Genomic DNA, 27,841 nt, shown 5'->3' with positions numbered 1-27,841 from the left:
TATTACTTTGTGTTGTACCTATATATTATACAGTGACAGGATCCTGTCAGGTGCCTATACGTGTGCCTTAGTATTGTAATAGAATTTTGGCATATTGTTTTACAGGTTGTGTTGTGCAGAATTTCTTACCCAGAAGCCTTGCCCATGGAGGGACCATAAGGCAGCCCATGGATTGCCTACAGGTTCATAGGACTTCAATGTGCAGCCTTACAGACCAGGCACTGTGCACGGTTTTGCTTTTGGAGACTGCTCAGATAGAGTTATAATTTGGGGACTATATCCAATAGAAGAAGTAAGAATAAAAAGTGTAGGCCATATGGCTTTATTGTATGTATGAGCTCTTACACAGGCAACTGTGATGTGTTGTGTATTGTTTGGAAATTTTAAAAGCTTTATTACAGATGGCGCGTTTCGCAAGGTTTCCTCCTCTATCGGGGGTTAACAATCAGTCCATCTACTCAACAGTTTTCAGCCCAGACATCATTCTCTTTTTATTGAGCTGCAACCAAAGGTTGCAGCTCAATAAAAAAAGAGAATGATGTCCGGGCTGAAAACTGTTGAGTAGATGGACTGATTTATTCCTGCATCATCCTTCAATAACCCAGGCTTGGGACGGAGGTTTGAGGATCTACAATACCTGAGGCGCCCCAGAGAAGCATCACCATTTTTACCAGGGTCGGACCAGCACCTCACTGGAGGTTCCCCGGCACCCACATCACTAAAACGGAACCAAAGGAGATCTGTGTGCCATCCTATAGAGTCTGTGGATGCGGATGAAGTCATTTGACCCTTTAAAGTGTCTGTGCCATTTGCAAATACTTTTGACATATTGGAGAGACAGGTAAAAAGGTTTGATCAGTCAGGATCTTGGTGTTCCAGTCAGCTACGATTTCTAGAATAAGCCAAGAGAAGCACTCAGCTTATAATAGAGCACATCTCCTACAGATAGACTGAAGAGGCAGTGAGTGAAGTAGAGCAGGAGTGGAGCGAAACATTAAGCTATGTGCCTCTCGCAGCTCAGTCTAGAGATCGCAGAAGATCTGAACATCCAAACCTCAACTGAGATGCTTGTGTGACATGTCAAATGTTCTTCAAATGGCAGTAGCACTTTAAGGCCCCAATGTCATTTTACAGCATGGACTGCTACTCTTTGGCATTTTGTGACTGTGAACAGCATCAAAAAGTGCACAAAGTATTCATATACTAACATTTTTTTGGGCTGTGTCAGTGGTTTCATATGCATAAAACGTGTGAGAGATGCCTTTTAACTCCTTAGGGTCTGCCCTTTTTTTGCTTGGCTTTTAGGCCTGAGCAGGAACGATCATTTTGATGTAGCTATATGTCATGAAGCCACAAAGAGGCTTTATGACATATAGCTACATCAAAATGATCGTCCCTGCTCAGGCCTAAAAGCCAAGCCAAAATAGGGCAGACCCTAAGGAGTTAAAAGGTATCTCTCACATGTTTTATGCATATGAAACCACTAACAGCCAAAAAAAAATGTTAGTATATGAATACTTTGTGCACTTTTTGATGCTGTTCACAGTCACAAAATGCCAAAGATGAACAGGACGGGCTTCTAGTTCAGGAATTAATCTGCGCTGACCGGGAGAAGGACATCAGACAGGTAGGATACCTTGACAGAGGATTTTACTGTGGATAATGCAACGCGTTTCACCACGCATGCGTGGCTTCATCAGGCATCAGCCTGATGCCTGATGAAGCCACGCATGCATGGTGAAACGCGTTGCATTATCCACAATAAAATCCTCTGTCAAGGTATCCTACCTGTCTGATGTCCTTCTCCCGGTCAGCGCAGATTAATTCCTGAACTAGAAGCCCGTCCTGTTCACCATTGTCTCATATCAGGAAGGCTGCAGACCTGGATCGATTTCTACACGATTACCATTGTTGTGTATGGGCTATGATTTTGATGTGTATGGGCTATGATTGTTGTGTATGGGCGGTGATTTTTCCCCCTACCCTCCCCCTACATTGTAGTGATTTTACTCCGCAAGGAGCACCTCCGTCTTTTTTCTTTCCTCTACAAAATGCCAAAGAGGCATGGTCTGGGGTCAGAGTGCCCCTGGGCTCCAATACCTCCCCCTTGTGACACCATGCCTGCTCCATGTTTGATTGACAAGCTTGGTTCGTCTCCCAGTAGTGGGTCATAATGACGCCCCACACAAATGCCATGAATGAGGATTTTGGCACACATGCAGTGAGTCTGATAGGCTAGGTATTGAACTCCCACATTCACGGCACATGTGAGATCTCAACAAGGCCTGCCACTAACAGACGAACTGTGTGTGTTCAAAAAAGGAGTAGGTGTGACAACACAGGGGGAAGGTGTCGCAGCCCACAGTCATAGTAGATCCCCAACCATAAGAGGTTTTTGTTAAATAAAGGCAATAACAGTTCCTACAAAGGTGTACAATGGATGCTAACATCTACTTGGCTCTGCTAAACATGTGACAGATGCACTTTCAGGATCTGATGCCTTGTAATACATAATAAATCTCTATTAGCTGACCAAGGCTGATAAATATAGAGTCTTTCTATGAATCCTAAGCTTTAAGTCACCTTGTGAGTTTCTCTAATCACACGGATGGGGAAACAAGCACACACTTATTTGCTATGAAATGCTGTAATGTGTTCACATCAGGATCTTAGAGATTGTCTGTATCATACACAGGGCGTCATGTCTGGTATTAACATCTTTCTTCCTTAAGTAATATTTAGAAACAGGATGAACTGGGAAAGTTTTAAAGGATATTTATAGATAAAGAGAGCATGATGACATGCCTGGCATAAATAACACTAAATATGACACATTGGGCAGGGATATGTGACACCCTCTGTCACTGCCCTTTGGGGTGCCAACCTCCATAATAGAGTGGCTTCAACCACAGTGTCAGTCCCTATGCTAATAAGGTGCAGGATTCAGTAAAGTTAAAGTAACAAACAAACACAATACAGAAGTCAGGGAAAAGGTCATGGCACAAAAGGGTTAACCAACAACAGCACAGCAAAAAGACAGGGAATGCACATACAAACACAAAATCCGAGTTCAACAAGCCAATTCGGTTACCAAAAGAGTGTTACAGTATAGATACAATAAGCAGGAGAGTAGTCAAAGAACAAGCAAAGATAATACACTGCTCAAATAAATAAAGGGAACACTTATACAACACCATGTAAGTCCAAGTCAATGACACTTCTGTGAAATCACACTGTCCACTCAGGAAGCAACACTGATTGACAATCAATTTCACATGCTGTTGTGCAAATGGAACAAACAACAGGTGGAAATTATAGGCAATTAGCAAGACACCCCTAATAAAGGAGTGGTTCTACAGGTGGTGACCACAGACCACTTCTCAGTTCCTATGCTTCCTGGCTGATGTTTTGGTCACTTTTGAATGCTGGCGGTGCTTTCACTCTAGTGGTAGCATGAGACGGAGTCTACAACCCACAAATGTGGCTCAGGTAGTGCATGTGAGCTGTAGCAAGACGGTTTGCTGTATCTGTCAGCATAGTTTCTAGAGCATGGAGGCACTACCAGGAGACGGGCCAGTACATCAGGAGACGGGGAAGAGGCCATAGGAGGGCAACAACCCAGCAGCAGGACCGCCACCTCTGCCTTTGTGCAAGAAGGAGCAGGAGGAGCACTGCCAGAACCCTGCAAAATGACCTCCAGCAGGCCAAAAATGTGCATGTGTCCATCAAACGGTCAGAAACAGACTCCATGGAGGTGGTATGAGGGCCAGACGTACACAGGTGGGGGTTGTACTTACACCCCAACATGGTGCAGGATGTTTGGCATTTGCCAGAGAACACCAAGATTGGCAAATTCACAACTGGCGATGAACGCAGCTTCACACTGAGCACATGTGACAAATGTGACAGAGTCTGGAAACGCCCTGGAGAACATTCTGCTGCCTTCATCCTCCAGCATTACCGGTTTGGCGGTGGATCAGTAATGATGTGGGGTGGCATTTCTCTACCGAGATAAGATCCTCAGACCCCTTGTGAGACCATATGCTGGTGCGGTTGGCCCTGGGTTCCTAGACAATGCTAGACCTCATGAGGCTGGAGTGTGTTAGCAGTTCCTGCAAGAGGAAGGCATTGATGCTATGGACTGGCCCGCCCGTTCCCCAGACCTGAATCCGATTGAGCACATCTGGGACATCATGTCTCGCTCCATCCACCAACGCAACATTGCACCACAGACTGTCCAGGAGTTGGCGGATGCTTTAGTCCAGGAATTGTAGGGAGGTCATACGGTCACGTGGAGGCCACACACACTACTGAGCCTCATTTTGATTTGTTTTAAGGACATTACATAAAGTTGGATCAGCCTGTAGTTTGGTTTTCCACTTTGAGTTTGAGTGTGACTCCATATCCAGACCTCCATGGGTTGATAAATTAGATTTCCATTGATGATTTTTGTGTGATTTTGTTGTCAGCACATTCAACTATGTAAAGATGAAAGTATTTCATACGGTTAGTTCATTCATTCAGATCTAGGATGTGTAATCTTAGTGTTTCCTTTATTTTTTTGATCATTGTATAAAGATACCCAGGATAAAACAAAACTAGAGCCAGGAGCAAAGAAATATTCCTTTTTTCTCAGGCACTGAATGAAAGAGGACTTCAGCCTTAAAGGGGTTATCTATCAACTGGTGCCAGAAAGTTAAACCGATTTCTAAATTACTTCTATTAAAAAAATCTTAACCCTTTCAGTACTTATGAGCTGCTGAAGTTAAGTTCTTCTTTTCTGTCTAAGTGCTCTCTGTCTCAGGAACTGTCCAGAGTAGAAGCAAATTCCCATAGGAAACCTCTCCTACTCTTTACAGTTCCCGAGATAGACAGTGGTGTCAGCAGAGAGCACTGTTGACAGACAGAAAAGAACAACTCAACTTCAGCAGCTGATAATTAATGGAAGTAATTTACAAATCTGTTTAACTTTCTTGAGCCAGATGACATATATATGTGTGTGTGTGTGTTTTTTCCTGGAATACCCCTTTAAATAGCCCAACCCAGGAGGATGTGATCCCTAAGGCCGGCCAAAAGTGGCTCCTCATGTTTGGGCCGGGCGTAGTGACAGCAAGAGGCAAGGCAGCAGCTATACAGAGGCGTAGAAGTTGCTATCAGAGCCAAAGGCAGACATACCCATTACAAACTTCTGGTGCAAATGTATAGTAAAGATATGGAGCAATGGGTGTTAAATGGCAATGGCAAATTCTAAATAGGTTTACCTAAATGCAAAGCCAGATAAAAACACTTTATCAAACCAATTAACCTTGTTTACCAAGTTAACTAATGTAACAAAATTGACAAATTGCATTACATAAATTACATAAATAATTTTAATAATAGCCTGTTGAACACCTGATATGTCCTATTCCATATCTTCAGTTATCCCAATATGCATTACTAGTTATACCTTTCCAGGGCACATTATTCTTATTGCGATTGTACAGTGTATAGCCAATTTAGTTGTTTGTGATGCTGAGTAATGGAGTGTCAGGGCTGAAAACACAGCAAATGAAAATGGTTCTATTGAATCAGAAGAAAGAAAATTAGTCTTATTAATAGACGTTCTGTAGGATGCCAAGTCAAAACCTCTTCTGTGCCCATACATTAATGTCCTGCACAACAGTCAATAGGCCACAAACTCTCTCAGGTTATAAATAGAACTATATTCATACTTTTGATCAATCTTGTAATTTCTTTTTTTGACCTCAAAGAAAAACTAAAAGTTTACTGAAGATGTGTCATTTATCTATCTATTGGATTTTTATTTTCAGTAACTGGCGTTATCACATCTTAATGTTTTATGGCATCATTATATTATTCTATATAGGCAAGATCATAACCAATATTCATCCCAAGTCTACTAGAATGTATAACCTGGTGAACTGGCAGAATATCTATGACACTTACACCCTTAGAAATATAAATATATAGTAATCTGTATACCATCAGGGTTTGGGAAAGGTTTAAGTAGCAATCCCATTAGGTATTTCTCACCTAACATCTGTTACCTATGTCAGAAAACAAATCATTTACAAATATCTCTTTAGAGTATTTATCATGTCCCTAGGCTTCCGTTACGGAGGTCCATTTGTACACATGTGTCATTTGCCTGTTCTTTAGGTCACAGGTTGTTCAGCTTGTCAGGTTATTATTCTTGTATTCATACAAATTAGCTTTCAATGGGCTGACTTTTTGGTGAGCTTGTGCATACACATACACAGCAGCCAATTTGATCAATGAGAGCTGCTGTATAATTCATCTGACATAGAAGGACTTACATCTTTTTTGATGCCCTTAACACATACACATTACAGCAGTGTTTCACCTACATAGGGATCTTTGCTATGCATGCTTGATGTGGCTCAAAATTTTGGGGTCATCAAAAACCTTTAAAGGTATTGTCCAGGGAAAGAAACAACCTGAATATGTAGTATAGTAAAGCAAAATACTAGTTCAATTTTATGACTCATTAGAAAAGGCAGCAATGAGCTAGCTCTGACAGAAACTACCATTATGAGAAAGGCTCACTGCTGCCTTATCTAATGTGTAATAAATATAATAAGCAGTAGACCCAGCTCCCACTGGTCTCCTCCCTGATGACAGGTGGGGAGGAGGGACAGAGCAGGCCATTTTTGCAGCCTGTGATGTGAGGTCACAGCTTACAAGAGAGCAGTACACCTGATATACAATATCTCTGCACTATGACTAATAATATTATATTAGTAAATTGCTAATACAATTATATTAGTAAGTTGCTTTATTATACTTTTTGACATCATACTCAGGTTTTTTTTTGTTTTCTGGACAACCTCTTTAAGTACTTTTTAAGTGCCATGGATGCTGTCAGCAAACTTATTTTGTGGTCTCTTATAAGTGGGTATGGGGACTGCTAGCTTTCTTGCTTGTTTTAAATGCACAGAGAATAAAATATAATCCATACCACATTGCTAAGTCTGGTATTTTTAAAGGGCTGACCAATCAGAGACTCCTATTGGTGATCAGCTCATCCACACTAATTGATCAGCAGTAAGGCATTTGTAGAGCAACAGCCCTATACAAACTAATAGAAGAGGAGAAGACAAACTAGCTGCATGATCCTAGCTATTCTTAATAGCAGCTAAGCCTTACTCACTGGTCATTGCTATGCATTTTATTATTATTATTATTTTGTTTTTTTTTAAATCAACTGGTGCCAGAAAGTTAAACAGATTTGTAAATTACTTCTATTAAAAAATCTTAATCATTTCAGTACCTATCAGCTGCTGCATGATCCACAGGAAGTTCTTTTCTTTTTGGATTTCCTTTCTGTCTGACCACAATGCTCTCTGCAAATCCCCATAGAAAAACTATTCTGCTCTGGACAGTTCCTAAAATGGACAGAGGTGTCAGCAGAGAGCACTGTGGTCAGGCAGAAAGGAAATTCAAAAACAAAAGAACTTCCTGTGGATCGTAACATCAGCTGATAAGTACTGTAAGGATTAAGATTTTTTTTTTTTTATAGAAGTAATTTACAAATCTGTATAATTTTCTGGCACCAGTTGATTAAAAAAAAGTTTTCCAGTGGAGTACCCCTTTAACGGAGAACAAAGGAGCAGCCAATACTAAAACAGAAGGCCACAAAAGGCACGACTTCTCCTCCTTAAAATAAAATAGAATATGAAAAACTGATCCACAAAACATTTCTTTAAAATGAAGAAAAGTGATCAAACTGTCCCATGAACATCATTTGGTGCTCATTATTTCCAATTGCGTATGAAGCAAATATTTGGAGGCATCGAGGCTACAGCTGAAGAAACACATCATTAACGATACCAGAACACATTTTTCCCTGAAGATAGACTTCCTTCCGCTCAACCCTTTATGTTATATCTGGTGCCCTCATTACTAGAATGCTCCATAGAACAGCCTCTACTGGTTGCGTTCCCATCGAAGCGCGCTGGTGGTTACATAACAAATGAGATTTCTTGCACAAATCATTCACTTTATTTTTAAGTACGTAACGTAATATGTGTTATACGGGTGAACTGCAATGTAATAAGACCTTCCGGAGTAGACTGAGAATTGTCTTGGTACCTGGAAATATTTATACAGGGTTGGCTTTGTTTTTATTTAAAGCAAAAGTCTGTCCGGGCATGCTGGGAGTTGTAGTTTTGCAACAACTGGAGGCAATCCTGGTTGGGAAACACTGTCATAGATATTAGTTGGTTACAGATGTGCGTACCACTTATACCCCTCTATGCATACACATATCTTAATGCTTAAAGGGGAACTCTGCCCCTAGACATCTTATCCCCTATCCAGAGGATAGGGGATTAGATGTGTGATCGCGGGGGTCATGCTGCTGGGGACATCTGGTGCACGGAGCATGATGTCACAGTCATGCCCTCTCAATGTAAGTCTATGGGAGGGGGCGTGACGACTGTCACGCCCTCTCCCATAGACTTGCATTGAGGGGGCGTGGCTGTGATGTCACAAGCCTCCGGCGCTGCACCCGATGCTCTAAACGAATGCCGGGTGCTGCAGGGAGATCCCCATTGCTGAGGAACCCCGCGATCAGACATCTTATCCCCTATCCTTTGGATAGGGATAAGATGTCTAGGGGCGGAGAACCAATCATGAGATTTTACCATAGATAATGTGTGGCAGTGTGTCATATATATGGTAAAATCTTCATCCTTACCATCCCTGGGAGACATTCCTGACTGCAGAGATGGTGAGGATATAAAGTTTAAAAGTGTTCCCCGCCAGCCTCGTGAGTAGTCCCCTGGGTGGGGAGCTATACTCACCTAGTCCTGTCTTCTCGGCTGTAATCACACCCCCTCAGGATGATTGACAGCCTGCGTCACTGCTCTGCTCCTTAAGCAGACAATGCAGAGCGTTGACGCAGACTGTCAATCATCCTGAGGGAGCGTGATTACAGCTGAGAAGACGGGACTAGGTGAGTATAACTCCCCATCCAGGAGACTACTTACAGAGCCCGGAGGGGAAGACTTACTAACTTCATATCCTCACCAGCCCTGAGGGCAGGATTGTCACCCCAGCATAGTGAGAATGAAGATTTTTACCATATATAACACATTACCACACATTACTCTATGTCTGGTAAAATTTCATGATAGGTTCCCTTTAAGAGGCTTAAAGATGATTGAATATAATATAGAGGAAGATTGTTTCTTACAGAAATTCATACCGCCATTCCTTCTAATTTGTAACAAAAACTTGCACACGGCTGTTAATAAAGTCACATCTCTCACATTTAGTCAGACGTCTCGCCTTCTCTCTTATTGTACCTGCTCTATTGTCCGGTGATTTACATTATAACAACGACTGGCAATGAGCGGCCCTTCGCTCATATGTGCCGCATTGCTTCTCACAGCGCCAATCTCATTTGTTAAGAAATTAAGTTCCAATTGCTCCCCTGAATCTAAGCAACCTCTGAAAAGCATTATTTGTTCTCTTATTCTTGTAAATGAGCCTGAAAGTGAGATTGGTAATTGAGGTTGAATTAAACATACTGGGACTAATACACTGCCAAGAACAGTAGCATTTCAATAAAGGATCCGGGTCAGATAACAGGTTCTAATAGCACCTTGCATTCAATATAATTATTAAAGGTAAAAAAGAACGCCAGGTCTGATCGCTTCATTCTATTGTTAAATCATCCTAATTGTAAAAGTTGCCTTGATGTCTATTCACTCTCCCACTGTAGATACGACGCGGCTTTATTCAGTTGTGGGATCCAATAATTCTTTCTCTCGGCCGTATGAGCCGGGGAGCAGGGAGCAGTAATTACAAATAACTCATTATGGCCTCCACATTGTAAATCACTGTGTCCATCATCTGCCCAGATTTATGCTTTATTAACATAATTACTTTTTTTTTTGTAATTACAATTTTTAATGCAGCAAAATGATTTGATGATATACAAGGCAGAAAATGTTATGGCTTGTAATTAGAATATTAATTAGTGTTAATTATTAAAAAAAAAAAACAAAGTGGATTCATTTATAATATTTTTCAGTCTAATGACAATTTTCATCGCTTAATGATAGTGGAGACCTCTGTAGGTGAAGTTTAGCCATTATCTCTTGGTCAGAAAACCACGCTCCATGTTGGCTGATCATAATATGAAAATAAAAGGTTTTGCTTTCAGTACTGCTGCTGAGGTAAGGAAAATGTGATGATTGTAAATAAACACAAAAGGTTAGAATGTACCTGTCGCTTAAAAAAAAAACAAAAAAAAAACTTTTGATACGTCACAGAGACTTGTAAAAAGTTTAAATTGATCGGGGTCTCACCAATCAGAGAGAAAGAACATTAGTCTATAGAGTAATCTTATAAATAAATCTATGGGGTGTTCTCAGCAATCATAAATCTATGTATGATCTTAGCGATCATAATTCTATGAAGTGATCTTAGAAATCATAAGTCTATGGGGTGATCTCAGCAATCCTAAAGGAAAACTGTCACCCTGATCACCCACACTGGCGAAGTTCCCCTTCTGAATTCAAGAAGTCGCGCGCAGGAGGCGGGGCCTTGCCGGCATGCCACTCCTGCTTCTTTCCGTCTTCTCAATCAGCCGTCCCCTTAGTAAGCATATTCTGCCACTCCACGTCCTAGTGACGTGAGTCGCATGTCACGTGAGCGCTGCACTCTGTTGGTAGAGCACATGCGCCAGCAGCTCTACAGCTCTCACATGACTACAACTCTCAACATGACTACAGCTCTCACATGACTACAACTCTCAACATGACTACAGCTCCCACATGACTACAATTCTCAACATGACTACAGCTCTCACATGACTACAACTCTCAACATGACTACAGCTCTCACATGACTACAATTCTCAACATGACTACAGCTCTCACATGACTACAACTCTCAACATGACTACAGCTCTCACATGACTGCTCGGACTTGAGAGCTGTATGTAAACTGACGACTCTACCAACAGAGCGCAGCCGTGCGACTCACGTCACTAGGACGTGGAATTGCAGAATATGACTATGCTAACTAAGGGGATGGCTGATTGAGAAGACAGAAAGAAGCAGGGGCGGCCAGCCAGTGGGGCCCCGCCTCCTGAACGCGACTTCCTAAATTCAGAAAGGGAACTTCACCAGCCAATGTTTCAGGAACCCCAGCACCCATTATAGCAAGTGACCCCTCTTTGGATTCCGGGTCACCCACACTATAACCCAGTGTATTGGGTTTAGTGTGGGTGATCAGGGTGACAGTTTTCCTTTAAGTCTATGGGTGGTTTCAGCAATTATGGGGCCATCTTAGCCATCATAAGTCTATGAAGCAGCGAGACAAAGATTGCTGGGGGAGTAACCATGCCCTTATCCTTGCTTGTTCTCCTGATCAGTTAGGGTCTTAGGACTGAGACCCTGACCAATCAAAACTTTTGACATATCTCAGTGACATGTCAACATTTTTTTTTTATGTGACAGGTACAGTTTAATGCATCTTGTCCATTAATGTTGCAGTCCTTTAGGGTATCATATAGCCACAGTAGCTGCTAGTATTTTGAAAGCAGAATCTTAAACTCCTCATACACTTTAGTCAAGAGTCAGCTGTGGGACTGGATGACTGTCTTAAGTCTATGGGGCTCTCCTGAATCTCCTACAACAGATAATGCCATGCCAATGCATTTAGAGTGCCCAATCTTTGTTCTGACTGAGATAAGCCACCACCAAAGCTGTCTGGCAGCGGCTTACCTTTCCTCTCTGTATTGAGAACCTATTAACACTTATGTGTAAGGGGAGATCAGAACAGAAAGCTGTCAGCCAAATAGATGTTCAGCTGTCAGCTAATGAAGGTGTAAGACCATCTTTAGCAGACTTCCTATGCTTAGCAACTCAGGTAGCCTGTGCATGGTGGACCTCAACTGTGTTTTTGGTTAGGGCGACAACAATTTTGTCAACATGGCATGTGCTGCGTCCCAAAATCACTGTTCTGCGCTATCTGCAACATGCTGCATCGAAGCTTATGAATGTAAATATGGGTGCATTGTGACCAGCACATCTTCAAGGGGTATTCTAGGAAATACATATATATATCAACTGGCTCCAAAAAGTTAAACAGATTTGTAAATTACTTCTATAAAAAAAAAAATCTTAATCCTTACAATAATTATCAGCTGCTGAAGTTGAGTTGTTCTTTTCTGTCTGGCAACAGTGCTCTCTGCTGACATCTCTGCTTGTCTCGGGAACTGCACAGAGCAGAATAGGTTTGCTATGGGGATTTGCTTCTACTCTGGACAGTTCCCGAGGCAGGTGTAATCAGAGAGCACTTAGACAGAAAAGAACAACTCAACTTCAGCAGCTCATAAATACTGAAAGGATTAATATGTTTTAATAGAAGTAATTTACAAATCTGATAAACTTTCTGGAGCCAGTTGATATATTAAAAAAAAAGTTTTTTTCCTGGATAACCCCTTTAAGTATCTGAAATCCATCCTTAATTGAGTCTGCAATTCTGGTCTGGCCATGGCAACTTGTATCACAACATGACCACATTCACTTTCATTAGTTGGAATAACTTTTTAAAAGGGTTGTCCTGGAAGCAGAAAAGATACAGGGGGGAGATTTATCAAAACCTGTCCAGAGGAAAAGTTGCTGAGTTGGGTAGCTCAGCAACTTTTCCTCTGGACAGGTTTCGATAAATCTCCCCCATGACCTTTTGTCATTACACCATCCCCCAAACCTTGTTTCGTGCGCCTTGTGCACTTCCTCTAGCCGGATGTGACACATCCGGCTAGAGGAAGTGCGCAAGGCGCACAAAACAACTTGTTCCGGTTATCCCTCCTCCACCCCACTCCCCCGCCTGTATCCCACTTGATGTCACTGCCGAGTGATTAAAGAAGTTACCCTGTATGGTGAGTGTCGCCTCATCCTTTCTTGTCTTCCCACTGTTGCATGTGATGATCACAATATGGTACCCAACCCTCCCCTTTTATAAGGTATACTTCTGAGACAAGTGCATGATGGAAGTGGAATGCCAGGGATGGCCACTCCCTAGATAACCCATTTAAAAAGGTATTCCAATAAATAAAATTCATGAATGTCTGCTATTGTTTGTCCTGTGACTAGGATCCTATTAACTGGGGGAACAGGCATCTAGTGTATAGGAGACTTCATTGAAGTGATGAATATAACTTGTGTAATTTCCATAGCTGATGTGGAAGCAGTTCGGCTGTCTTGTTGAGTGCTACAAAACTTCTTGCTATTATGCATTATTTAAGAGACTCAAGAACTGAGGGGCCATGACATCAAGAAACTAATCCAGAAATGAGCATTGTGCACCAGAACTTTCACTACACCTCTGTGTTTACTTTTGCCAGTTTCATAGAGTTAAGAAGTAAACCTGACGAATGTCTGAGAGCTACGTGTCTCACATATTTCTGAGACAAGCTGAAAAGAAGTAGAGCACAACCCAGCAGGACGCCTCTTCCAACACCAGCGCTTTCATTGTTTGTTGCCTGTGTGTTCAGGAATGCTTAATATCACCAGAGGATATCTAGACAAAGAAAGCCGCACTAATTACAATTGTTTTCTAAAGCATAACATCTAAATTATTGTAAAACCAGGAGGCGATGGGTTTCAGATGCATAAAAAGAGTTGGAGTCCGCTCTTAGGATTCACTGGGTGATTTGCTGTAGTGTTAATGGAGCTAGACACAGTGTTACGCCTAGCGCTCCGGGTCCCCGCTCCTCCCCGGAGCGCTCACGGCGTCTTTCTCCCTGCAGCGCCCCGGTCAGTCCCGCTGACCGGGAGCGCTGCACTGTTTTGGCCGTTGGGGATGCGATTCGCACAGCGGGACGCGCCCGCTCGCGAATCGCATCCCAGGTCACTTACCCGTCCCGGTCCCCTGCTGTCATGTGCTGGCGCGCGCGGCTCCGCTCTCTAGGGCGCGCGCGCGCCAGCTCTCTGAGACTTAAAGGGCCAGTGCACCAATGATTGGTGCCTGGCCCAATTAGCTTAATTGGCTCCCACCTGCTCCCTGCCTTTATCTAGTCTCCTCCCTTGCACTCCCTTGCCGGATCTTGTTGCCTTGTGCCAGTGAAAGCGTTTAGTGTGTCCAAAGCCTGTGTACCTGAACTTCTGCTACCCATCCTGACTACGAACCTTGCCGCCTGCCCCCGACCTTCTGCTACGTCTGACCTTGCCTCTGCCTAATCCTTCTGTCCCACGCCTTCTCAGCAGTCAGCGAGGTAGAGCCGTTGCTAGTGGATACGACCTGGTTGCTACTGCCGCAGCAAGACCATCCCGCTTTGCGGCGGGCTCTGGTGAATACCAGTAGCCTCTTAGAACCGGTCCACTAGCACGGTCCACGCCAATCCCTCGCTGACACAGAGGATCCACTACCTGGAAGCCGAATCGTGACAGTAGATCCGGCCATGGATCCCGCTGAGGTGCCGCTGCCAAGTCTCGCTGATCTTCCCACGGTGGTCGCTCAGCAATCGCAGCAGATTGCCCAACAAGGACAGCAGCTGTCGCAGTTGACCGCCATGTTACAGCAACTTCTGCCTCTGCTACAGCAGCAACCATCTCCTCCGCCAGCTCCTGCACCTCCTCCGCAGCGAGTGGCCGCTCCTAACCTCCGCTTGTCCCTGCCGGACAAATTTGATGGGGACTCTAAACTCTGCCGTGGATTTTTGTCTCAGTGTTCCCTGCATATGGAGATGTTGTCGGACTTGTTTCCTTCAGAACGGTCTAAGGTGGCGTTCGTAGTAAGCCTTCTTTCAGGAAAGGCCTTGTCTTGGGCCACACCGCTCTGGGACCGCAATGATCCTGCCACAGCCACAGTCCAGGCCTTCTTCGCTGAACTCCGGAGTGTCTTCGAGGAGCCAGCCCGAGCTTCTTCTGCCGAGACTGCCCTGTTGAACCTGGTCCAGGGTAATTCTTCCGTTGGCGAGTACGCCATACAATTCCGTACTTTTGCTTCTGAACTATCCTGGAATAATGAGGCTCTCTGCGCGACCTTTAAAAAAGGCCTATCCAGTCGCATCAAGGATGTGCTGGCCGCACGAGAGATTCCTGCCAACCTCCAAGAACTCATCCATTTGGCTACCCGCATTGACATGCGTTTTTCTGAACGACACCAAGAGCTCCGCCAGGAAAAAGACTTAGATCTCTGGGCACCTCTCCCACAGCATCCTTTGCAGTCTTCGCCTGGGCCTCCCGCCGAGGAGGCCATGCAAGTGGATCGGTCTCACCTGACCCAGGAAGAGAGGAATCGCCGTAGAGAAGAAAATCTCTGTCTGTACTGTGCCAGTACTGAACATTTCTTGGTGGATTGCCCTATCCGTCCTCCACGCCTGGGAAACGCACGCACGCACCCAGCTCACGTGGGTGTTGCATCTTTTGGTTCTAAGTCTTCTTCTCCACGTCTCACGGTGCCCGTGCGGATTTCTCCTACAACCAACTCCTCCCTCTCAGCCGTGGCCTGCTTGGACTCTGGTGCCTCCGGGAATTTTATGTTGGAGTCCTTTGTTAATAGATTCAGCATCCCGGTGACCCGTCTCGTCAAACCGCTCTACATTTCCGCGGTCAACGGAGCCAGATTGGACTGCACCGTGCGTTACCGCACAGAACCCCTCCTGATGTCTATCGGACCCCACCACGAAAGGATTGAGTTCTTCATTCTCCCCAACTGTACCTCTGAGGTCCTCCTCGGTCTGCCTTGGCTCCGGCTTCATTCCCCCACCATTGATTGGACCACCGGGGAGATCAGGAACTGGGACTCTGCCTGCCACAGGAAGTGCCTCTCCCCCCCTCCCAGTCCCATCAGGCAAGCCTCTGTGCCTCCCCATGGCCCCCGTCCTGGTGTCACACTGCCCCGTGCCAGGCCTCGCCCTCTGCCCTCCCTCCCCATTCCCACTCCTGCTGTACTGCCTGCCGTTGAGGAAACCCTCCATTCTTTCCCGGTGTCCTCATCCCAGGGGAGGCAGTTACCGGACAAAGAGAAGGGGAGACCTAAGGGGGGGGGTACTGTTACGCCTAGCGCTCCGGGTCCCCGCTCCTCCCCGGAGCGCTCACGGCGTCTTTCTCCCTGCAGCGCCCCGGTCAGTCCCGCTGACCGGGAGCGCTGCACTGTTTTGGCCGTTGGGGATGCGATTCGCACAGCGGGACGCGCCCGCTCGCGAATCGCATCCCAGGTCACTTACCCGTCCCGGTCCCCTGCTGTCATGTGCTGGCGCGCGCGGCTCCGCTCTCTAGGGCGCGCGCGCGCCAGCTCTCTGAGACTTAAAGGGCCAGTGCACCAATGATTGGTGCCTGGCCCAATTAGCTTAATTGGCTCCCACCTGCTCCCTGCCTTTATCTAGTCTCCTCCCTTGCACTCCCTTGCCGGATCTTGTTGCCTTGTGCCAGTGAAAGCGTTTAGTGTGTCCAAAGCCTGTGTACCTGAACTTCTGCTACCCATCCTGACTACGAACCTTGCCGCCTGCCCCCGACCTTCTGCTACGTCTGACCTTGCCTCTGCCTAATCCTTCTGTCCCACGCCTTCTCAGCAGTCAGCGAGGTAGAGCCGTTGCTAGTGGATACGACCTGGTTGCTACTGCCGCAGCAAGACCATCCCGCTTTGCGGCGGGCTCTGGTGAATACCAGTAGCCTCTTAGAACCGGTCCACTAGCACGGTCCACGCCAATCCCTCGCTGACACAGAGGATCCACTACCTGGAAGCCGAATCGTGACACACAGGCAGAGATACATTAAGTAATTGTAGAGGAGTTCTCTGCTTGTTACTATTGTACAGCTAGTTGTCAATGCTTCGTTAAGATTAGTTCCCGGCTAAGTTTAGTGGATATCAACACCTTATATAGGCAATGGATATATGGATGACATTTTTGCTTGTGTGTTTATTTTATTGGCAGAAGCTTAGCATAATCATGTCATTTCTAGAATATTCATTTTTTCATTTGAATTTTGTATTTTTAATGAGTTTTCCAGGACTACAGCGCCCATCGACTTAAAGGAGTACTCCACTGCTCAGCGTTTGGAACAAACTGTTCTGAATGCTGGAGCCGGGAGCTCGTGACGTCATAATTAATGTTGCTCGCGAATATTTGCAATGTGAATTTTATTCGCGAATATCGCATATTCGCGATTTCGCGAATATTTGCGAATATAGCACTATATATTCGTAATTTCGAATATAATTTTTTTTTTTTTCACAGCACACATCACAGTGATCCCCCCCCTCTGCTTCCAGCTCTAATACTACTGTGTAAGACAGGTGAGCGAATTTTCGCATATGCGAAAATTAGCACATGCTACTTTTCGTACATGCGAATTTTCGCTCATGCTAATTTTTGTATATGTTAATTTTCGCATACGCGAATTTTCTCATATGAGAAAATAAAACGATAATATTACGAATATGCGAATATTCGCGAATATATGATGAATATTCGTCCATATATTCGCGAATATTCGCGAATTCGAATATGGCCTATGCCGCTCAACACTAGTCATAATCCCACCCCCTCGTGACGTCACACCCCCTTAATGCAAGTCTATGAGAGGGGGCGTGATGACTGTCACGCCCCCTCCCATAGACTTGCATTGAGGGGGCGGGGTATGGCATCATGAGGGGGCAGGGCTAGGATGTCACAAGCTCCCGGCGCCAGCTTTAGCGTTCAGAACAGTTTGTTCCAAACGCTGAGCAGCGGAGTACTCCTTTAAGCGGCACCACTACTATACAATGAATATTCAGGGCCCATTCTATGTATAGTGAGAGTGATGAACAGCTGTTCGAGGCGGGTGCCAGATGTCTTTTTGTTTTCAGTAAATTCAGTAAATACACAAAACCCAAAGGCTGTAAACCTACCCACCTGGTCTTATCCAGCTTAGGCACCATTCACATTACATTTTGGAGCTCCATCATCAGTATACTGTGTCAGGATGCCTTCAAAAAGGTATTCTAGGAGAAAAATGTAGTCTACTAGAAAATACATTTGGTTTGTTTTAACAAATGTACACATTTTGTCTACAGGACTCAAAATCAGGTTTTGGAATTGTTTTTTTTTTATAGGTATAGCAACATATACTGGCAATGAAGCCCCAATATGTAAATGGGGCATTGCATTGAACATTGAGAAACATTTAGAAAAAACAAGGTCTATCTCTGTCCAACACCCATTGAGCAGAATTCCACTTTCTATTAAATAGATCAGAATAAACAATTTTGGGTCCAATCACCATGTGGGGTTGCACTGTACATAATTCTTTCAACCCGCCAGTCCATGATGGCACCAAACAAATGTATTTCTCCAATCAACGCTATCTTCTCCATAAATTCACCTTAAAACGCAATAACATAAACCGCTTGATGGAATTGTGGGAGGGAGGGTGTTCCGTTTCTTTCAGAGCATATCCAGTCTTTGATAACTGAGGGTTTTTGGATTTAAGCTTTTTAACAACTCTTTATTTCATGTCCACTTTGCTCAGTCGTAGGATATCTTACAAGAGAAAGCTCCAATGAATGATGCAATGATGCAAGTTAACAATTATATTTTTACACCTATGACAAGCTCCATTTGAACTGCATGGACAAACCCAACTATGTTGCATATGTACATTACATTATATACTGTGTATTATCAGAAAGGAGTTGGAATGGGGATCAGGGGTCCCTTTGACAGACCCTTCTTTTAGAATAAAGATGCAAACTTTAGCCAGCCAAATGAACAGATGAAACGACGTGTCTATTCCCCTATAATTATGTTTCTTGTTTATCTACATTTATATCTGAATATAATTAAATATCCTTTTTTTGCATTGGTGAAGTATAGTTATGATTATTAATTAGCTCGTCCCATCTGACTAAATGAGTAAAAAATACAATTTTCCCATTAATATTAATGATCCCTCAAAGTTTATACAGTGTGGTTGGAGATCAGAGCAAATGATTTCCCGCTTCCTTTCATTCAGAGACCAAAATCTTGTGATCAAAGTCAAGCAGAACAAAGGTGGCCATGTTCTCTAACCAAATAGGTCACGCTTTCTGTCTAAAGTAAGATGTTAAGGTTTCCGTAATGAAATCTTTTGATGGACTGGCTGAAGGAATAATACATGTGGAGAAAATGTAATCAGCCCGGGCTCCTGGAAACATTCAGAAGATGGGTTTAATAGGATATTGACTCCCTATACAGTGACCTATCGTGTCAAAATGCTATTGAATGTGTCATGAGGAGCACAACTCATAGTGACGTCTGACACCCTTGCTTCCTCCTCCAATCTGTGTCGGTTCTCTGTTTCAGAGCAAAACACTCACAGTGAAGAATGTTTTTGGTACTTTAGTGATTTCTCCAGTTCCTTGATCCATGTGTAGGACCTGTGTATTGACCTTCAATTCTGGTCTGGATTTTAATGGTTTGGTACAGGATATTAATGTACAGTACTGTGGATATGAAGGAATTCAAGGAGAAGCATACCTGATGGCCTTGGGCAATAAAATTTATTTTAAGGGGCACTTTAACCTTGATAGTTCATCAATGGATGATTGGAATGGGGAGGAGTCTGACCCCTGGGACCTCCATCATTCCTGGTTCTCTTTTGAAACACTAACAGTTGAAGCCTTAATGAATGTGACAAATTCATTATGATCAATTTTGTAATAAATCCTAATGGATTCTTAAGTTAAATATGGTGTAAGGTTCTTAAATCCACATGGGACATGTTTGCGTGTAACTTTCCAGATAATGGGATGTCTTAGTTTGTGGTATCAGTTTTTAGGTATGTATGGATCTGGATAGGTTGGAGGTTTGGGCTTGGAAGTAGCCTAACAGAGTATCTGACCTGAGATGAGTGACCCATTAAACTACAGTAACCTTTTCATCAGAGGTACAGCTAACATTGAGGGATAGGTTCCTGTGGTATCAATGGTTATCCTACTCAGGACAACTGCTCCATTTGGATACCAATGAGGGCTTAGCATAGGGATATGTTGTTTGGTGCCTTGTGCCTACCTAGGGACATAACTATAGAGGGTGCAGAGGTAGAAGTTGCACTGAGGCCCTGTGACTGAGAAGGCCCCTGAGCTCCTTTGCCCCATAAGAAGACACCAGCACATGGGGTCCTGTAACAGATTTTGCATTGGGGCTCAGATGTTAGAAGTTACGCCTCTGTACCTACCTATTTAGCACATACCATTAAAGAGATAAGTCCTATGTGGAGTTGAGAAGCATATTCTTTTTAACTACTTTGAGCCCATGATATTACCTTACAAAGCATATCAACAAGAGTGAAGCTTTAAAGGGGTACTCCGGTGGAAAACTTTTTTTTTTTTTTTTTATAAATCAACTTGTCAGGTAGACCACTCCAGAGTATTGGTGCCGGCAAGTACCCGTCCAAAACAGGGTCTTTGTAGGCTGGTCTCCCTGCCACAGACCTGGTGGAAGCCGCTATCGATGGTAGGAAAAAACACAGCTTACAGGTTTACGATGGCCGGACCTCATGGAATTGCTTGGAGTCTGACGTCAGTCAGGTAGGTGGGCTGGATAGATGGAGGTTGCGGCTTTTGTAGGCAAGCGGTGTCGGACTTGCAGAAGTGATAGTGCTCACTGATAGACGTCTCAAATGACAGTGGTGCATTAATGATGTGTTAAATACAAGCTTCTAGACGTGTTTCAGGGTACTTTTTATCATAACGACCCTTTCCTCAGTTGAAGTGATTACTTGAGAAAAATAAACCACATTGTTGGCCTAAACTAGACAAGTCCTGGACTTAAATTCAGGACCTCTTCAGGACCCTAAATCCATGATCCTACTAATTTAGAACAACAGAGATAAACTTACAGGCAATGACATTTCCAATTTTCTCTAGAGGCACTCTGGATAAAGTAGTATAATGGACATGGCCTTCAGACAGGTTGTCAAGGGCATCTCATTTGGACTTTTCTAAACTATTTCAGTGGTATCAAGAGCGGAATGTATTTTTTTTCTACCATAATCACTTTAAACATGTAACCTGTAATTGGAAAAAAAAAAAAAGGTTTAATTTATTCCATAAGCCCTGACCGCCAATAGTCTGCAGAAAATCAGCCAAGCTGCACGCTTTACAGTACAAGTAACACGCAATTAAGTCACTGACATCCTCACCAAATTGGTCCATATCAATCCGAGAAAAAAATTCCAAGTGTCTCTCCACTTGATATCTTTAATTAGCCTTCAGCCCGGCAATAAACAGCTCGCTGTCATGGGACAGTAAGCTTTCTATTGTTCTGGACATTGATAAATGAAGACCTGCTGTATGTGAGAAGTCCACATTAAGGTTTACATTCACATGCAGGTTTAGAGAAATGTATTGCTGCTTATGTTTATCATTTTGTTCATTTATCTATATATCTAACTAACAGTACCATCAAAATGGGACTTTTCCAATACATTTGCATACCTCCCAAATGTCCCTCTTTTGAAGGAAATATCACTACTTTGACTAAAGTCCTTCCGTTTTTCTTTGCTCCTTAATAAACTTTATACATTTCTTCAGGAACTATGACTGGTTCCTAATTGTAGTACCACTGAAGGATTCCAGATGGGAAGAAAAAAAACAGGGTAGTTGTGGGGCGCACAATGCTAGTAACAGGAACCACAAGCACCGTGGGTTTTAGTTAGGTATTTTTATTTCTCATGGACAACGTGTTTTTTAAGAGCTAACTCGCTCTCTTTCTCAAGTCTAAGAGAGCGGGCCAGCTCTTGAAACGCGTTGTCCATGAGAAATAAAAACACCTAACTAAAACCCACAGTGCCCGTGGTTCCTGCCACTAGTGTTGTGTGTCCCATAACTACACTGTTTTTTTTTCTTTCCATCTGGAATCCTTCAGTGGTACTGCAAGTGTCCTACAGCCACCTCCTGCAGGTGGATCTAGGTCCGGAGGCAGCCACGCATTGGAATCCTATATATGCTTCAGTAGATGTTGAGCTCTGAGCCCAGCATCCACAGGTACGTGAGCCTTTGGCATATTTGCATGTACCCATCTTTACCTCTGGTTATGGCACAGGGCAGTGCCTGCGGTTGTCTGTTTTTTGTCTTTTCATATTCTGGTTCCTAAATGTATAATAGACCAAATAATAATAACTATTTATTTATATAGTGCACACAGATTCCACAGTTCTGTAAACTCAAATTGGTCCCTGTCCCTAATGGGTCTCACTATCTAAACCTATAAATATGTTTTAAAGTGTGGGAGGATACCCACGCAAACAAGGAGAGAACATATGAACTTTTTGCAGATGCTGTCCTTGGTGGCATATGAACCCAGGACCTCAAAGCAGCAGGGCAGCAGTGCTAACCACTAAGCCAACGTGCTGCCCCCCATCATGTAATATTACAATATGGATCTTAAAAATTGTTACATTCAGATTAATATTACATTAGAAAGTACTTAGGCCAGTGTTTCCAACCAGGGCTCCTCCAGCTGTTGCAAAACTATAACTTATTGTTGTTCACATGGCCAGATACATCACACAAGATGACAGTCTGTTTCATGCAGCTCCCTGCACTTCCTTAAAGCATGAAACAGACTGTCGCCTTGTGTGCTGTATCTGGCCTTATAAACCACAATAAATGCCAAATTGTGTCTACCTGATGGTGAGTGCCATTATGTTATTCCCTATAATGGATATATTCCATTAGCTGCATCTGTTAACTCTGTATAATAACTGAGCACCAATGAAAGGGAATAAGCACTGCATCTGAAAGGCAGATAGTTTCAGTACGCTGCAAATCTTATAAAGAGAATATAAAATAATAGCTACAAAAATAGTTATATATTAATATTGTATGAAGTTGTACTCAAACAAGAGATCAAGTCTCCCTGATACTTAATTTGGTAGCTAACTCCTAGGTATACTTTTGCATATATATTCTTTGATAATATTTGATCTTTAATAACTACTGAATACATCACCTACAGCATGCACAATTGTATAGCAAGTTTATTTAAAAAAGAAGAAGATGTTTAAGGCCATTAAAATGTAAAAATATATAGAACAATGTCCTAGTTCATGGATGAATTGTTTTGATAGACTAAATGGTTGACAATGCCCTTGGGATAGAATTCCTGCATGTTGTGTGATAATAAACTTTTACACTTCCTATGGAAATCTCTCATTCTGCACTTTCATCTGCCATTCCGGGGGCTTAAGGGAAGTGAAATATGTAAGAAGATTTTAAATCTGAAAGTGTAATCCTGTGCTCAGCAGTATGTTTAAAATCCAACCTGGAGGCAGCGCTGGTGGAGGGTTACCATACCGGAGGAGACGTCAGGAACTTTCTCCCTAAGTCTACAACAAAGTGGGACTTAAAGGAGTACTCCGGTGGAAAATAATTTTTTTTTCATATGAACTGGCTCCAGAAAGTTAAACAGATTTGTAACTGCTTCTATTAAAAAATCTTAATTCTTCCAGTACTTAGCTGCTGTATACTACAAAGGAAGTTGTGTAGTTCTTTTCTGTCTGACCACAGTGCTCTCTGCTGACACCTCTGTCCATGTCAGGAACTGTCCAATGTAGGAGCAAATCCCCACAGCAAACCCCTCCTGCTCGGAACAGTTTCTGACATGGACAATGGTGTCAGCAGAGAGCACTGTGGTCAGACAGAAAAGAACAACTCAACTTCCTTTGGAGCATACAGCAACTGATAAGTACTGGAAGGATTAAGATTTTTTAATAGAAATCATTTACAAATCTGTTTAACTTTCTGGCACTAGTTCATTTGAAAAATAATTGTTTTCTACCAGAGTACCCCTTTAATGGAATGATAGATGAGTGTACCATGGCAGCAGCTTGTAGGGAAGGTCTACAAATTAAAGAAGTGCCATCTGTTCCATAAAGCTAAGCATAGAATGGCTATCATTACCTATGGGAAAGCTTTGATAGGCATCTTGTCTGCAATAACCTTTAAGTAGCAGAGATATGAGAATAGTGTTAATTTGATGTCTATAGGTCAATTGCAAGGATATTATAACAGTAACAAATGCTTTTGCTCATGTTCTCTAGGATTATTTTTCATCAAGTGTGCTTAAAGGGGTATTCCGGGCTTTTTGATTCTTTGATTGTGAGACAGGGAAAGCAACGTTTGGTGGCTGGTATCAAATTTCTTTGTCTTTCTTTTCCTCAGAAGTTCATTCTATGCAGCCTACAAAATGAGTGTTGTCTCCGACCTTTCCCAGCTTGCTGTGCAGCCCGAGACAATGCATCACAAGTCAAGTGCTAAAGGGGGCTTAGCTGCTTCATCTGTTCTGTGTGAAGCCAGCCCCTTGATGACGTTACTGGCGCACAGCTTTTGTGTCAGGTGACGTCGGGTATGTCTTGCGATCAAATGGCGGACACGGGATATGGCTATTTACCACCAACACTAGCACGGATCCTTGGCGGGCAGCTGGAGGAACACTGGTTGGAAAACACTGGAATAGACCATCAACATCTAATCCTGGAGTGCCAACACTGGGCACAACCACAGATCAGCTGATCGGCACAGTATCTGGATGTTTAAGGAAATCTGCTATCAGCGTCACCCCCACTACGTGCCAGTAGCAGCAGGTTAGTGCGGTGACACTGATGACTGTTTTCCTTTAAAGGGATTTTCCAGTGTCTGTGTCAGGAACTGGCCACTGGAGTACCCCTTTAACAATGGAGCCAGAAACCTCAACTCCATACATTGTGTAGTGGTGGTGCTGGGTTACTGCAGTGCAACTACCATTGAAGTGAATGGGAGAATGTGATGAAGCTGTCTGCACTATTCCATATAGGAATACATGAAGGCAAACATTAAACCATTTGGCCTTTGCATGTAATTGGGATTTGTGGATTATTTTACCATACAACTTGAAGAATTTCCACTGTATAAAGTAACAATAGACTGCTAGCACAGTATGACAAAATCCTTGGAGTAGAAAATGTGAGTACCTGGATAAAACACAGATACATATACTACAGACACATGCAGAAACACATACTACACTCACTATATATATACACACACACACACACTATATACACACACAGTATACACACAAGCACACACACAGACTATACACACACTATACACACAAGCACAAAGACACACTATACACACACAGACACTATACACACAAGCACAAACACCCACTATACACACAAGCACAAACACACACACACACACTATACACACAAGCACAAATACACACACTATACACACACACACACACACACTATATACACACACACTATACACACACTATAGACACAAGCACTAACACACACACTATACACACACATCATACACACACAGACACTATACACACAGACACTATACACACACACTATCCACACAAGCACAAACACACACTATACACACACACACTATATACACACACACTATACACACACACTATAGACACAAGCACTAACACACACACTATACACACACACCATACACACACAGACACTATACACACAGACACTATACACACACACTATCCACACAAGCACAAACACACACACTATACACACACACACACAAATAAATAATAAATAAACAATAAATACATTTGTTTCATAGGAAGCTTATTGACATTCCTGGAGGCAACTTATGCAAACATAGGAAGAACACTTTCCTTTATGTATATGTTCCTTTGGTTGGACTAAGATAGATAGCCGCCTAGAGTGCCCTCTTCATGGGGACATTGCTCCACCCGGCACAAGAATGTGGGGGAGATTTATCAAAACCCATCTAGAGGAAAAGTTGCTGAGTTGCCCATAGCAACCAATCAGATCGCTTCTTTCATTTTTCAGAGGCCTTTTCAAAAGTAAAAGAAGCAATCTGATTGGTTGCTATGGGCAACTCAGCAACTTTCCCTCTGGAAAGGTTTTGATAAATCTTCCCCACTGTCTCCACACAGAGAGACAACCGCTCATCTTTCCCTCCCCAACTGGCCTTCTAGATGCTGGAGGTATAGGTCCTGTGATGATGTCACCATCATGTGACTAGTAATATGTTGGAGGGGGCTGAGCAAGGCAGGATAGGAGAGATGGTGACTGAAGGACCTGTGATGATGTCACCATCATGTGACTAGTAATATGTTGGAGGGGGCTGAGCCAGGCAGGATAGGAGAGATGGTGACTGAAGGACCTGTGATGATGTCACCATCATGTGACTAGTAATATGTTGGAGGGGGCTGAGCCAGGCAGGATAGGAGAGATGGTGGCTGAAGGACCTGTGATGATGTCACCATCATGTGACTAGTAATATGTTGGAGGGGGCTGAGCCAGGCAGGATAGGAGAGATGGTGACTGAAGGACCTGTGATGATGTCACCATCATGTGACTAGTAATATGTTGGAGGGGGCTGAGCCAGGCAGGATAGGAGAGATGGTGGCTGAAGGACCTGTGATGATGTCACCATCATGTGACTAGTAATATGTTGGAGGGGGCTGAGCAAGGCAGGATAGGAGAGATGGTGACTGAAGGACCTGTGATGATGTCACCATCATGTGACTAGTAATATGTTGGAGGGGGCTGAGCAAGGCAGGATAGGAGAGATGGTGGCTGAAGGACCTGTGATGATGTCACCATCATGTGACTAGTAATATGTTGGAGGGGGCTGAGCAAGGCAGGATAGGAGAGATGGTGGCTGAAGAACCTGTGATGATGTCACCATCATGTGACTAGTAATATGTTGGAGGGGGCTGAGCCAGGCAGGATAGGAGAGATGGTGGCTGAAGGACCTGTGATGATGCTTTGGAGGAGGTGGGGCTGAGCTGGAGTGGAGGTCACATGTAACCCCAGTAGTAAGGTTTTAACATGAGGAGGGAGTTTGTTGCAGTATGTCACCCCACTAGTCAGGTGATTACATAAGGGGGAAGTTTGTTACAGTGTGTCATCCTAGCAGTAAAGTAATTACATAAAGGAAGGAGGTTTGTTACAGTGTGTAACCCCAGCAGTAAGGTGATTACAGAAAGAGGGGGTTTGTTACAGTGTGTCAACCCACATGAGGAGGTTTGTTACAGTGTGTCACCCCAGTAATAAGGTGGGGTGTGACAAAGGGCAGAGCCAATGGGCAATATTAACCTTTGCCTAGGGTGGCAAAAATCCTTGCACCAGCCCTGGGGCCTACATATTGTACAAGGGCCATTTCTATGTCCTCTCTTGTGTAAACGGTATATACATTCTAATCCTTGTTCTAGTGGTTCTTTATTGAAATCTCCAGCAATGCTACAATTACTCGTAGCACGCAGACTGTTAAGGGAAAGTTGTATTTCATCGGGAATGGCTGGAGGCTAAAGCTGAACATTGAGAAGGATCAGCAAGAAAGCATTTATAATGCACAGAGATTAGTGTCACGACTCGGGGAAGCTGCAATCAATCTACAACCATTAGAAAGAACCAAAAAGTATATTGTACACTCCTCCGCCATAAAAACAAACGGCGCACATCCCAAGACACAGGCTTCAGTAGTTAAACCTCCTGGTAACAATGCTGCTCCATTTGTCACGTAAGACACTTCATGCAATGCTTATTGGCTCGATGTGTATACGGCTTCTTGTTTACATTCCTTATTTACTTTACACACTTTATACGGAATGCATTACACATTTGTTACACGCTAAACTGCAGGGATCGGCAGCGCTCCGGCTGAGATGCACTCTACATGTATCGATCCAGGCCTAGGTTAACAGATTTTCTTGTTGAGCAAATCATATTAGTTCAACTGTAGAAACTTGATTTGCTTATTTATATTTTTACTATTTTATTTTAGTTTGTTTTGATGGAATAAATAAGTTTACAGGAAATTAAGTTTGTTGTGATGT

General features: G+C 43.3%; 1 protein-coding gene and 1 long non-coding RNA gene across 5 annotated transcripts in view; both read left to right on the top strand.

Annotated features, from left to right (window-relative positions):
* LOC130294011 (uncharacterized) overlaps positions 1-302 on the top strand; it is a 78,655-nt gene extending 78,353 nt beyond the window's left edge. The window contains exon 3 of the long non-coding RNA XR_008848355.1: positions 106-302. This is a non-coding gene — a long non-coding RNA (uncharacterized LOC130294011). The remainder of the gene's footprint in view (positions 1-105) is intronic.
* Positions 1-27,841, top strand: part of PLCH2 (phospholipase C eta 2) — a 768,337-nt gene that overhangs the window by 332,552 nt on the left and 407,944 nt on the right. The window lies entirely within an intron of this gene.

Source organism: Hyla sarda, chromosome 10 (genome assembly GCF_029499605.1).
Source record: "Hyla sarda isolate aHylSar1 chromosome 10, aHylSar1.hap1, whole genome shotgun sequence".
Classification (NCBI taxonomy): Eukaryota; Metazoa; Chordata; class Amphibia; order Anura; family Hylidae; genus Hyla; species Hyla sarda.
This window is presented reverse-complemented; position numbering and strand designations above follow the sequence as displayed.